Raw genomic sequence first — 14,318 nt, 5'->3', positions numbered from 1 at the left:
TTTCATTCAGATCCCTCTGCCTCTGACCTCTGTTTCCCTCTAGGATATCACTGGTTTGAGTGCTTCATCAGGGATCTGTTTGGAACTTATTGCTCTATTTTATTCTTTAAATCACAGAGAACAGAATATATTTAAGGCCCCTCTGTAATTTAAGATAGAAAATGCAGTGTTTTTCATTACACTTGTCATTAATCAAGTTCTCAGGCTGTCTCCAAATTTCTCTTTGAGAAAAATAACAACCAGCTTTGATATGGAAATGGATTAATAAAAAGAGTATAGAAACAGGCCCCCACCACAGAAAAAAGAACCCAAATCATGTAGCCTATTCTCTAAACAGAATGGGAAATAATATTATTGTAACACGTCCTTCCAAAATATCAAGAAATAAAGGTGTGCTTATAACATTTTAATTCACAATGAAAAACGCATTAATGATGAGAAAGCACTTATCGCAAGAAACTCATGCTTTCGAGTATCTACTATATATCTTGTCCTGTGGTAGATGGACCTAGAAAGATAAAGTCATTCATGATTCTTCACTTAAATAATATATGAATATTTTAAAGAAAATTAAAAGCAAATGAGAAAAACAACTTCATTAAATCAAAGAAATATAAAAGGAAAAAAGTAAGCTAAAATAATAGAAAGTCAACAAATTCAAACTGCCGTGATGCAAATTTCAGCACCATCTGGTCCTTGTGGAGGCTTCAAATCTCTCCCAATGCTACTGTTCCCTGCTGTAGCTCTTTCTGCTATTTTATTATGATTAGTGTGGTATATTATTTTTTTTTAAGTAAGCATAAATTATAGGCCTTGACCTAAGCATTTGTTGACCTAAGCATTTATTCTCTAAATATTTACTGAGAATCTGACTAGGTGAAGATGCCAAATTAGATGTTAGACTAAAGGAGATATCTCGCTAGTTGAGTAAGTCTGAGGCTTCTTGTCAAAGATCAGCCATTCTCACCAGCTCCCTTCAAGAGTACACCAGATGAACTGATGAATCCCCTTACTTTTGAATATCACCAAATACCCAGTCTCCTGAGTTATACCTAGTACTTTGGGAAACCATTACATTCGGCATAGAATGAGTACTGTTAACAGCTACCATGTCGGTAGAGTGATTGGGGCATTTAAGTCTATAATTATCTCCTTAGGTTTATTCTAACTTCCTACAATATACTGCCTCAAGAGTGTTTTTTCCTCCCTCCTTTTTTATTTTATCCTTATTCCTTCCTTTCTTCCCTTCCTTCTTTCCTTCTCTTTAATACTGTCTAAGATATACATTATAAGCAAGTAACTTACAATCTTAGAGTAGCAAAAAGACAACTGCACACTCATGTAATGAATGCTATTATTCCAGAATTATAGTAATTTATGAAAATATGAGATAAGGGTAAGACATAGAGGAATGTCACTCTAAACAAAGTTGTGTCCTTAAGATCTGATAGGTTTGCTTTTACAAGAGTACTGTAGGCAATACTTGGCTGGTTACCATATTTTTTATATTCAGGAATCCATGGGTTCTGGTAAGGAACATGGTTTCCAAGAGGTCATTGGCCCTCAATAGCAGAGCAGAGGGAAGGCTGACTGACATTAGATATCTAGCTTTTCAAGCAGAACTGACTGGTTGCTGGGCTGGGTATGTTAAGCAACCTATTGATCTAAAGTTCCGATTTCTCAAGCCTTTTACGAAGAACATGACTAAGACACGATAATGTGCTAAAACTGAAGGAAGACTTGCTGATGAGAAACAAATGATTCTACCATTAGCATTGATTGCTAATTGATTAAAAAGAGAGTAAGTGCAAACCTACACAATCACTTCAGACAAGAGACACATTGACTAGCAGCCACAAAACGTCTGCTTTAATCTTCTTCTACAAGATGTTTCCCAGAAAGGGGTATTCTGGCAGGAGACATGGATCCGTTAGTACAAAGGGAGAGTCTAAGATTCTAAGGAATGTAGACATGAGAAATACAGAAGAATGCTTCTTATAGATGCTTCCCAGGTGTCTTAGCAGTAAAGAACCACCTGCCAAAGCTGAGACATAGGTTCGATCCCTAGGTTGGGAAGATTCCCTGGAGAAGGAAATGGCAACCCAGTCCAGTATTCTTGCCTGGGAAATCTCATGGACAGAGGAGCCTGGCGGGCTCCTCTTTGTGTCCATGGGGTCACAAAGAGCCAGATGTGACCGAGTGACTGAGCTGGCACGGCACAGTTCCTTAGAGATTATAGGGTGAGATGAGCACTCTTTGTTGTGGAACGGTATTAATTAGGTCCTTACCAAGCCGCTGTCATTTCTGAAAGCTTCACTATGGCCATTAACCAAATCTTTAATGTATTTTTGAAACTGGAAATCGGCTTGGGCAACGTCATATAGAGCTGAAGAATGGCATCTCTGACTTTTTCTGGTGTAGAGGGTTCAGCAATGGATGGAAACTAAGAAAGTAGGATCTGACATCTGCTAATACATGCTTGCTCTGAGTGGGGGAAAGAAAGAAACCAAACATTTGTGGTATGAGAGAAGAGTGCAAATTAATATTCTCTTTGGTCTTCAGGAGAGCAAAGGATATAGCTTCTTCCTCATGCCCTAAAATTCAAGGAGCTTAGTTGTAAAAGACCAACAAAGAAGAGATGCCATCAGCTTTTAAAAAAGAATATTATTTTTTAAAAAGGGAGTAGAAAAATAACCTTAATTTCCAACAATAAAAGAATGATTATATGGTAAAGAGAAAGTGAAATGCTATAAAGAATGAGGTATTTCTGGCAGAAACGAACCTATTTACAAAACAGAAACACACTCACAGTCATAGAGTGCAGACTTGTGGTCACCAAGTAGGGGGAATGGATTCAGAGTTCGGGGGTTAGCAGATAAAAAATATTATATACAGAATGAGTAAACAATAAGGTTCTACTGTACAGCACAGGGAAATATATTCAGTATTTTGTGATCAACCATTATAGAAACTAATCTTCAAAAATGCATATATGTATAACTGAATAATTTTGCTATACAAGAAAAATTAACACATTGTAAATCAGCTATACTTCAATTACCAAAAAATGAGATATTTCTATTCTTACTGATATTTAAGGTATTCAGTACAATTGCAAATGAAAAGGTACAACAGAATTCCATTTTATAAAAGAAAAACATGCATACTTATTTGTCTATAAATATAGAGCAATCAACAATTCAGGAGCACCAAGCCTATTAAGATTGGAAGTGGAGGGTAGAAACAATTCCTGTGGACAGGGAATTGTACTTTATAGTTTCTCTGTGTATATGTTTGTGCATGTCCTTTTGTGTATGTGAGTGTGTATTTGTGTGTGTGTGTGTCTGCTTCCAAAAAGCTACTAGAAGTAGTTATTCTTTGATTAACTTAAATGATTTTAAGTTAAAATCATTATACTATATAATATATATATAGTATAATAAAATCATTATACTTAAATGATTTTACATTTCTGTGTTCTGATACAAGAATAGCAAGGAGAAATAAGAAAGCCTTCCTCAGTTATCCATGCAAAGAATAGAGGAAAACAATAGAATGGGAAAGACTAGAAATTTCTTCAAGAAAATTATAGATACCAAGGGGAAATTTCATGCAAAGATAGGCTCAGTAAAGGACAGAAATGGTATGGACCTAACAGAAGCAGAAGATATTAAGAAGAGGTGACAAGAATACACAGAAGAACTGTACAACAAAGATCTTCACGACCCAGATAATCACAATGGTGTGATCACTCACCTAGAGCCAGATATCCTGGAAAGCGAAGTCAAGTGGGCCTTAGGAAGCATCACTACAAACAAAGCTAGTGGATGTGATGGAATTCCAGTTGAGTTATTTCAAATCCTAAAAGATGATGCTGTGAAAGTGCTGCACTCAATATGCCAGCAAATTTGGAAAACTCAGCAGTGGCCATGGGACTGGAAAAGGTCAGTTTTCGTTCCAATCCCAAAGAAAGGCAATGCCAAAGAATGCTCAAACTACTGCACAACTGAACTCATCTCACACGCTAGTAAAGTAATGCTCAAAATTCTCCAAGCCAGGCTTCCACAATAAGTGAACCGTGAACTTTCAGATGTTCAAGTTGGTTTTAGAAAAGGAAGAGGAATCAGAGATCAAATTGCCAACATCTGCTGGATCATCAAAAAAGCAAGAGAGTTCCAGAAAAACATCTATTTCTGCTTTATTGACTATGCCAAAGTCTTTGGCTGTGTGGATCACAATAAACTGTGGAAAATTCTTGGAGAGATGGGAAATACCAGACCACCTGACCTGCCTCCTGAGAAATCTGTATGCAGGTCAGAAAGCAATAGTTAGAACTGGACACGGAACAACAGACTGGTTCCAAATAGGGAAAGGAGTACATCAAGGCTGTATATTGTCACCCTGCTTATTTAATTTGTATGCAGAGTACATCATGAGAAATGCTGGGCTGGATGAAGCACAAGCTGGAATCAAGATTGCCGGGAGAAATATTAATAACCTCAGATATTCAGATGACACCACCTTTGTGGCAGAAAGTGAAGAGGAACTAAAAAGCCTCTTGATGAAAGTGAAAGAGGAGAGTGAAAAAGTTGGTTTAAAGCTCAGCATTCAGAAAACTAAGATCATGGCATCTGGTCCCATCACTTCATGGCAAATAGATGGGGAAACAATGGCAGACTTTATTTTTGGGGGGCTCCAAAATCACTGCAGATGGTGACTGCAGCCATGAAATTAAAAGACACCTACTTCTTGGAAGGAAAGTTATGACCAACCTAGACAGCATATTAAAAAGCAGAGACATTACTTTGCCAACAAAGGTCCATCTAGTCAAGGCTATGGTTTTTCCAGTAGTCATGTATGGATGTGAGAGTTAAACCATAAAGAAAGCTGAGTGTTGAAAAAGTGATGTTTTTGAACTGTGGTGTTGGAGAAGACTCTTGAGAGTCCCTTGGACTGCAAGGAGATCCAACCAGTCCATCCTAAAGGAGATCAGTCCTGGGTGTTCATTGGAAGGATTGATGTTGAAGCTGAAACTCCAGTACTTTGGCCACCTGATGTGAAGAGTTGACTCATTGGAAAAGACCCTGATGCTGGGAGGGATTGGGGGCAGGAGGAGAAGGGGACGACAGAGGATGAGATGGCTGGGTGGCATCACCAACTCAATGGACATGAATTTGAGTGAACTCTGGGAGTTGGTGATGGACAGGGAGTCCTGGCGTGCTGCCGTCCATGGGGTCAGAAAGAATCGGACCTGACTGAGTGACTGAACTGAACTGTTCTGATACAACATCATGAGTGAAAATGAACTGCCATGAACTCTCAAAATATATTTGAGGTAAAGGAAACTATTATCTGGAAATAAGTTACATCAGACCTAGAAATGTTTTCAATCAACTCTGATGACTGCATAGGATTTCTTCTGGCTATCACTGTTTTCACAAGATTTCCTCTGTATCAAGACATTCTCTACATTTGCAACTTTTAATCAACTTTTACATACCAATGTGAAAGCAGCTGTGAAAGGTAGTCTAAATTCATTTTGTTTTAGGTAGAAGGTGAAAGGAGTCCTAGATAATATTTGTTAGTCAGATACAATAGAGACCATAGTATTTCATCCTTTTCATTTGTGCACCTGTGCAGCTTCTGGCGCTGGACAGGATTCCCCACAGTGTGGAACTTTCTAACATAATTTGAATAAAATCAATATGTGATATTGATTTGTTCCCAATCCCTGAACAGTTGGTGTATCTTCCAAGCACCTTCACTGCAGTCCGTCCTATAATTTGACCCCCATTCCCAGCTCTTCTTGTCCACTTCATCATCCTCCAGCTCGTGTGTCTGGTTGTTATTGTTTAGTCACTCAGCCACATTCTACTCTTTTGCGATCCCATGGGCTCCTAACCCACCAGACTCTTCTGTCTGTAAGACTTCCCAGGGAAGAATACTGCAGGGGGTTTCCAGTTCCTTCTCCTGGGGATCTTCCCAACCCAGGGATCAAACCTACGTCTCTGCACTGGCAGGCAGATTCTTCACTACTGAGCCATCTTGGGCCGTGTGTCTGGTACTAGCCCTGATGTAGAGAACTTCATCACATCAGATTCTGAAGGCAGAGTAGAATTGGGTATGCATTGTGGTAGTTTTTTTACAGACCAGCTCGGCTGACTGGAAGTATGATTCCCAGAATTGCCTTCTTGTTATGGTTTGAGTTAGGGTTGAGCATACAGAAATTTGTGCATGATGGGGAAAGTGAAATGGACCAGTCATTGTGCTCAGAATTTGGAGCAAGGCTCCCAGCACCCTTGAGGTTCCTGTATGTTGTTTCTGGCTCACCTATCTGCTGTGAGGGGGCGTTGAGGCCCCTCTCCTCTGCTCCCATTATCTCTCTTCTTTCAATCTCATCAAGTCTTAGGTCAAGTTCATGGACTGATCTGTGGCCGAGGGTATCAGTTCATTCTGTAGACCACCCGTGCCATGAACGCTGCAGACAGCAGGAGAGACAAACAGAAAGTCATCATGGGTTCCCAGTCATTTTCATGGTTTCCAGTTTGTCCAGTGGATTTTAATGTTCAGCTTGCCTTCCCCACCACCAGTTATACTGACCTATGTGACTCCAGGTCCACGGCCAGATCCCACAGTTTTGCCAGGCCCAGTCCCCATAATAATTTCCTTACTTTTTATCACTCGATGGGGTTCTGTTTTCCTTATTAAAACCTAAAGAACACAGTGGCAGAAGCATTCTTCCAATTATTTGGTATATCAGGAAGTTCTGAGCAAAAGAATAGGAGATCTTGGAGCTGATGTTGCTTCATTATTTATTTAACTTATTTCCCCTGCATGTGTGAGCATTTGACCCAACTGATGAAGCAACTCAGAGAATCCTTTGTCAGAAATAATTCAGAACACTTAAAAACAAGGCTTCGGACTCTGAGCAAACTTTTCTTTAGCACATCCTGATGGGAAAGAAAAGTTTTGTGTCCCACCCCCCACCTCGTCCGATGGGAAAACATTTGAAGCACCAAAGTGTATATAATAGTCTCGCTGTGGTATGGAAGTTCTAACAGTATTTACCTGAAATGTTTCCATCACTCCCAAACTTTGGTTGGGGTTTCTGTTGATGATTGACAAGGAACAGATTGCACTGTCCTGAGCTACTGAAATCTAACGAATGCCACAAAGTGAATATAAACTGGAGAGAGTTGAAAAAAAAACCTCACTTCAAGAAATCTAAGCTTTTTTTTTTTTTTTTGCTCTCCCCCTCACTTGCAGCCAACTAATCTCCCCACGCATTCTGATGGGCTCCCGCCCGCTGTCTGCGGTGGTGACAACTGATTCATGTGTTCATTTGCATTTCCCCTGGTGCCAGCAGCGGAATACAGAACAGGCCTCTTGCTCTGGCAGCCAACACAGCACTGGCAAATCAGGGGGGCTGTCAGAAACAGCTGTCCATTAACAGAGTTGGTGGAAACAACCAGGAGCTGTTTGAAAATGCTAGGTGGGAGAATTTAATTGGAGTAGCAACTGTTCAAAATTAAGATTAAAAGGACCAGTCAGTCAGTGTGGATTTCATGACATCTTAAAAATAACGTTTCAGGTGTGATTAATGCTGCCTCAAGTTTGCACATTTCTCTCCTATGCCGATAGGGCCTATTTGCTGCTGGGTGATTCCGTGAGTGTCTGTAGCCGTGAAAGCTCCGGGGTTCCCAGGGTCGGGATTTTATTCCCCATGCTGAGACCACTGCTGCTTTAAGGAAACAGGATTTTAATAAAAAGAAATCATATGCAGATTAAATAGGATGGAGTCCAGTGGCCCTGGAAAAAGCAAAGGGGCAAGTTTTAGGGACAGACCTTTCTCTTTATCCACTCCGCCACGGGGGCTCAGGCATGAACAGTCCCACCCCACCTACTAGACCTCTGTGCCAGGAAGGGCACAGGTCCTTCCTTCTGGCCCTGAGCTGTGCAGAAAGGGAGTCAGTCTCTATGGCCCATTTCATCTTTGGCTCTTCTGAGTTTGTCAAAAAAGGATATTGTATGTGCCAGCATTGAAGTGAAGGTGAAGGGATGGGGTGGGGTTGGAAATGGGGACCAATAATGGTCTCCTGAAAGCATTTTTTTTTCTCTTGAAGAAAACGTCAACTTCAGAATTTCATTAAAATTAGAAAACATCAATGATTTTAACATGCCAGAAATAGTTCCTTATCATTTGGGACAGAATTCATCACTTCAAACTCTGATTTCTAACTATTTTAAATTCATGATTGAACTCTTAAGTACTCCAGTCAACATTCTCTGTTCTACTCTCATGATTCCTGTTGTCGTTGGTGAAACTGCAAATTGGAACTGGTCGTTTAGTTTAATTCTTTGACTTTCACTATTAAATAGGTTGAATATTACATCATTCCCTTACAAGTGTCCAGTTTAAGTCACTTTGAAAGGGAGCTTATTGAATCTAGTTGATAATGAAAACAAATGTATAATATGGTTTCATATGAAGTGATTTGTTCTTTTTTGCTGTTATTTGTTTTTTGTGTTTTTTTGTAGACTTAAAAACAAACAAACAAACAAACAGAAAACATCCAAGCAGCTATGCCACAGAGTAAGAACAATGGTGAATAGGCCGTTCTGAATAGGTAGCTCATGGTAGCCAGGAGAGGAAGTGACAGCTGGTGGCTTAGTAAACAGATTTCAGTTTAGGATTTCCTGAATATTTTAATATGCTTCTCCATTGTGTCTTTTGTTCTCAATTCGATAACAAAACCATTTTCTATTTTTCGCCTTGAGTTATCAAATCAGAAACCGGATATAGAGAAAGATAAAATCAGGTGACACTAAAACAGGTTTCTAAAGGTTGGATGCAACGTTATAGCAATATTGGGAAGGTGAGGGGAGGGAGAGTTATCCAAAAGGAGAGAGCATGAGAGCGTTTCAAGTGGCAAGTCATGTTCAGAATTTCATTCCTCCAAATATTTTTTCCTTAATTTATATTCTCTCTCTCCAAATATTGAGCATCTCCCAACTTCTACCAAACTGATCAAGAGACCAGTTGACTAGTTTGAAGGAAAAATAGAAATTGAACAGTAGAACTGACAATGGCATTGAAGGCATTCATTGCTCATTTCAAAGATGTTAGACATTGAAGAGAACACGGTATGTGTGGCATGCATTGCCTTAGCCAGATGAAAAGTGCCAATTTGTGTTTGTTGTAAAGATCTGTAAATACTGTCTTATGGCAGCTAGTTTTTAATCGTTGCCAGCCTCAGGGGAAAACGTGATTGAGTTCTCTGTGCTGCTCGCTCTGTCTGTATGCGCTGTGGTAAGGCAGGTAGAGCTGCTCTTTGAGGGGAAATGTGCCCCTGCAGTGTGAGGGAGGGAGAGGAATGCTTCAGAATTCAACATTCCCCTTTCTATTTTTAGTTTAGTTAGCTCTGTGTCCATGAGATAGGGCTGCTGCATTGGCCCAGGATATGACCAAAGTAAACTGTGAGTATTCCTGTAACTTAGCAGACATTCTAAGTGAAGTCACTGTTGGGAAATCCTAGTTTTAAGTAAAAAGATAACTGAAATCAAGTATTAAACATAGCTTGGAAGTTAGCGTTTCATTTCACTGCTTTCTACTGAGAATCATGGAAATAATTCATTTTTTTGATAGTGTCTTGGTTTCAATTTTCTCAATTCTAGTTTGAACATAAAAAGTGCAGATTGTGTCAATGGATTTATATAGAGCAAGTTGACAAATTACCATCCATTAAATGTCTATTAATACTCTTTATTTAATCACTGTCCTCTTCTAACTCTACACTTCTGTGCACAGTGCCTTTCTTTGGTTGCAAGGAAATGAGAATGAGGACTAATCATGCCAACTCTGTTAAAGGGCAGCATATCCTGGGAGAGGAACTTCCCTGGTGGCCCAGATGGTAAAGAATCTACTTACAATGCAGACCTGGGTTGGATCTCTGGGTCTGGAAGATCCCCTGGAGAAGGGAGTGGCTACCCACTCCAGTATTCTTGCCTAGAGAATGCCACGGACAGAGGAACCTGGTGGGCTACAGTCCATGGGGTAGCAAGGAGTCGGACATGACTGGGCGACCAACACTTTCACTTCACTTCACATCGTAAGGATACACTAAGGATATTGCGAGGATTTCAGAAAAAGAACAATAGAGAAAGTGATATCAAGGCAGTTTCATAGTTTCTCTTTCTCTCAGGATTTTACTTCTGTTTTCTTCCACCCTGAGTGACTCAACCATCTCTTCATGAATCACTGTAACTCTGGCTTGCACATAGCTTTTGGTTTGGGTCCATAGCAGGTCATCAACTATTCTATTTCCTTGTCTTTCTACACATACAGTGCTACTAATTTCCAAGCATCCTCTGTACTTAAGGTCTTCTCTAATGGAATCTGTAGGGAAGCAATAGCTTCAAGCCCAAGCTTTTAAGAAGCCTATGTCCTTCATGTGCAGTCCCTTTCTCTCTGAGGGATAGCAGGGCCACAAAGTCCCTTTGGCATGATAAAGCACAAGGGGAAAGATCCTAAGTCTTTGAGGAAAGCCATCTACTGACTAGATGTGCCTAACATGGATTCTTATAGGAGTGATTCTTTCTTGGGTTTGACACACTAATGGTTTTCTCAGATGTTGCATTCTATCCAAAGTGAACTAATACCCATGATCCTGGTCCTCACGACAGTTTCTCTGTCGTCTACCACTGATTCCTCTGCCCATCTATTTCTCACTACCACCAATCTAATTAGCCAGCTCCCAGTTATGATTCAGATCTCATGGATGAGGGGTTTCTGACCAGCTGATACAACAGCTACAGTTGCTGGTTCACACATGGTCCAGTCCACCCCAGTTACTGTGGGCAGCACAAGCTGCTGGCATCACCTGTGGGCACAGAGCAGGAAAATGGCTCTTGGGTGGAGAGGCAGCAGAAACAGTGGAAAGCATAGCAGTAGCCATCCTTGCTATGAACTTCCAGCAAAAAAATCAGTCTTTCTGAAATCAATCTTTCATAGTTCTGAGTATAAAAACTGGACTCAACACTATCACTGCATGCATTTAACCTTTTCAAGCTTCATTTTGAACTAAGTCTGCATGTACTCAAATTGTAAATGGAGCATGATTGCTATCATCCTCAATTCTTTCCCTTCCTAATAATGACTCTTCTAAATGAAGGTAGACTTTTCTGATCACTCATTACTTTCCATTAGGAATATGACCTTTTCTCTGTCATGCAGGTGTTCCTAGTGATGAAGAGGACATCAGGAGATGAGCACTAGAGGTACAAAATGAGCGATGCGTCTAGGACTTCCATTCATAAATCTTTGCATAAGTCAGGCACCTACAGGGATGTGTACTCTACAATCTGTACAAAATACTATGAAATCACATGCTGAGGGGGCAGCCATCTGTAGTTACAACTTATCAGAACCAGCCATGAAGATAAATCAGTTCACTTGACCTTACAACTAAGAGGATAGCAGGATACAAGGATATGGGGTGAACAGAATGTCTTAAGGACATTTAAGCAGAGGGGAATATCAGACATGTTAGATCTTCAGTGATAACAGGAATAGCAAGCTAGTGTTTTTTGTTTGTTTGTTAATATTTTAAATGTTACTGAATACCACCCAAGAGACTATCTTTCAAATGGATTACTAGTTTTTATCAATTAATAGTTTCTTCTATTAGAATCTTTGAATTCTCAATAAAGTTTACAGATTGGTTTTCATTTATTCTTAAAATGAACATGATTTTAAGACATCTTCAACTGAATCATCTCTACTGAAATACAAGGAACATGGTAGGCCTTTTTCTCATGTGAACAGATTGGAACTCACATATCAAGGAACTATAAACCCTTATCCCTGAGATTCTTTAAGTAGCCTTGTATTGTGCTAGTCCAAGCACTGGCGGAAGGATTTTGACATGTTGCTTTCAACAGCCACTATTAGGGCTCCCTATGACACTTCCTTATATCACGTGTGTGTCAGTAATTGACTCAGAATCTATATTAAATAACTTTCCCGTAAAATCAACTATCTTGAAATTCAAGCTATCTCAAGATAGAATAATAAACAGATGTAACTTTTTACATAGAGGATAAGAATATGCACATGTTTATATATGGATGTTTACACAATGACTTATAACAATTTCTTTTTCAGCTTGTCTAAAAGATGATGCTGTGAAAGTGCTGCACTCAATATGCCAGCAACTTTGGAAAACTCAGCAGTGGCCACAGGACTAGAAAAGTCAGTTTTCATTCCAATCCCAAAGAAAGACAATGCCAAAGAATGTTCAAACTACCGCACAATTGCACTCATCTCACACGCTAGTAAAGTATTGCTCAAAATTCTCCAAGCTAGGCTTCAGTACTATGTGAACCGTGAAGTTCCAGATGTTCAAGCTGGTTTTAGAAAAGGAAGAGGAACCAGAGATCAAATTGCCAACATCTGCTGGATCATTGAAAAATCAAGAGAGTTTCAAAAAAACATCTATTTCTGCCTTATTGACTATGACTAAGCCTGTGACTGTGTGGATCACAATAAACTGTGGAAAATTCTGAAAGAGATGGGAATATCAGACCACCTGACCTGCCTCTTGAGAAATCTGTATGCAGGTCAGAAAGCAACAGTTAGAACTGGACACGGATCAACAGACTGGTTCCAAATAGGAAAAGGAGTACGTCAAAGCTGCATATTGTCACCCTGCTTATTTAATTTAAATGCAGAGTACATCATGAGAAACACTGGGCTGGAAGAAGCACAAATTGGAATCAAGATTGCTGGGAGAAATATCAATAACCTCAGATATGCAGATGGCACCACCCCTATGGCAGAAAGTGAAGAAGAACTAAAGAGCCTCTTGATGAAAGTGAGTTGGCTTAAAGCTCAACATTCAGAAAACTAAGACCATGGCATCCGGTCCCATCATTTCATGGCAAATACACGGGAAAACAGAGAAAACAGTGACTGACTTTATTTTTGGGGGCTCCAAAATCACTGCAGATGGTGACTGCAGCCACGAAATTAAAAGACACTTACTCCTTGGAAGGAAAGTTATGACCAACCTAGACAGCATATTAAAAATCAGAGACATTACTTTGCCAACAAAGTTCTGTCTAGTCAAGGTTATGGTTTTTCCGGTAGTCATATATGAATGTGAGAGTTAGACTATAAAGAAAGCTGAGTGTTGAAGAATTGATGCTTTTGAACTGTGGTGTTGCAGAAGACTCTTGAGAGTTCCTTGGACTGCAAGGAGATCCAGCCAGTCCATCTTAAGGGAGAGCAGTCCTGAGTGTTCATTGGAAGGACTGATGTTAAAACTGAAACTCCAATACTTTGGCCACCTGATGCGAAGAGCTGACTCATTTGAAAAGACCCTGATGTTGGGAAAGATTGAGGGCAGGAGGAGAAGGGGAGGACAGAGGATGAGATGGTTGAATGGCATCACTGACTCAAAAGACATGAGTTTGGGTAAACTCCAGGAGTTGGTGATGGACAGGGAGGCCTGCCATGCTGCAGTCCATGGGGTTGCAGAGTCAGACACTACTGAGCGAATGAACTGAACTAATAGTACATAATAAACTTCCTGAAGAAAGTTAGGACTGTCAGGACAATTTGAGTAGCCCTAATCAATTTTATTTTGAACTTGTGAATACACTATCTCTGTACTTATTAAGACTGTTCTGGCCACAACTAGCCCAGAAATAGACCTGAGAAATGTATCTGCGTGGCAGTAGAGACAAATGAACCTGAGTAATTTTCATTTGTGCTGATCATGACTGTGAAGCCCAGCAAAACAGAATATCATGAAAGGGATTATTTTTTGACACAGCCAAAGAGGAATTTTTAAGTATATACATTTCCAGTGGAATGAGAACACTTTAAGATGCGGTCAGTTTAGTCGCTCAGTCATTTCCAACTCTTTGCAACGCCATGAGCTGCAGCACGCCAGGCTTCCCTGTCCATCACCAACTTCCGGAGCTTGCTCAAACTCATGTCCATTGAGTCGGTGATGCCATCTGTGTACAAATATGGCATGATTCTTCTGAAATATACTGAACTAAGTAAGTTTCTCTTTGTTTCTAACAGGCAGGTGTTTTTCTCAGATACATATCAGTCAAATCTCCCCATAGACTTGGTACTTTACTACTTACTATTTCTCCAACATTATTCTATTTAGAAATACAATGGAGTTTTTAAAATGTGAAGGGCCACAGGAAAAAATAAATGATATTCATGGTATAAGGAACTAGATAATAGATTAACTTTCAGATGTGATGTGACCTACTATAAAGTCAAGTGAGGCTGAGTTCTT

The sequence above is a fragment of the Cervus canadensis genome, chromosome 17 (assembly GCF_019320065.1).
Source record: "Cervus canadensis isolate Bull #8, Minnesota chromosome 17, ASM1932006v1, whole genome shotgun sequence".
NCBI lineage: Eukaryota > Metazoa > Chordata > Mammalia > Artiodactyla > Cervidae > Cervus > Cervus canadensis.
The sequence above is the reverse complement of the archived record's forward strand: the minus strand, read 5'-3'. Positions refer to the sequence as shown.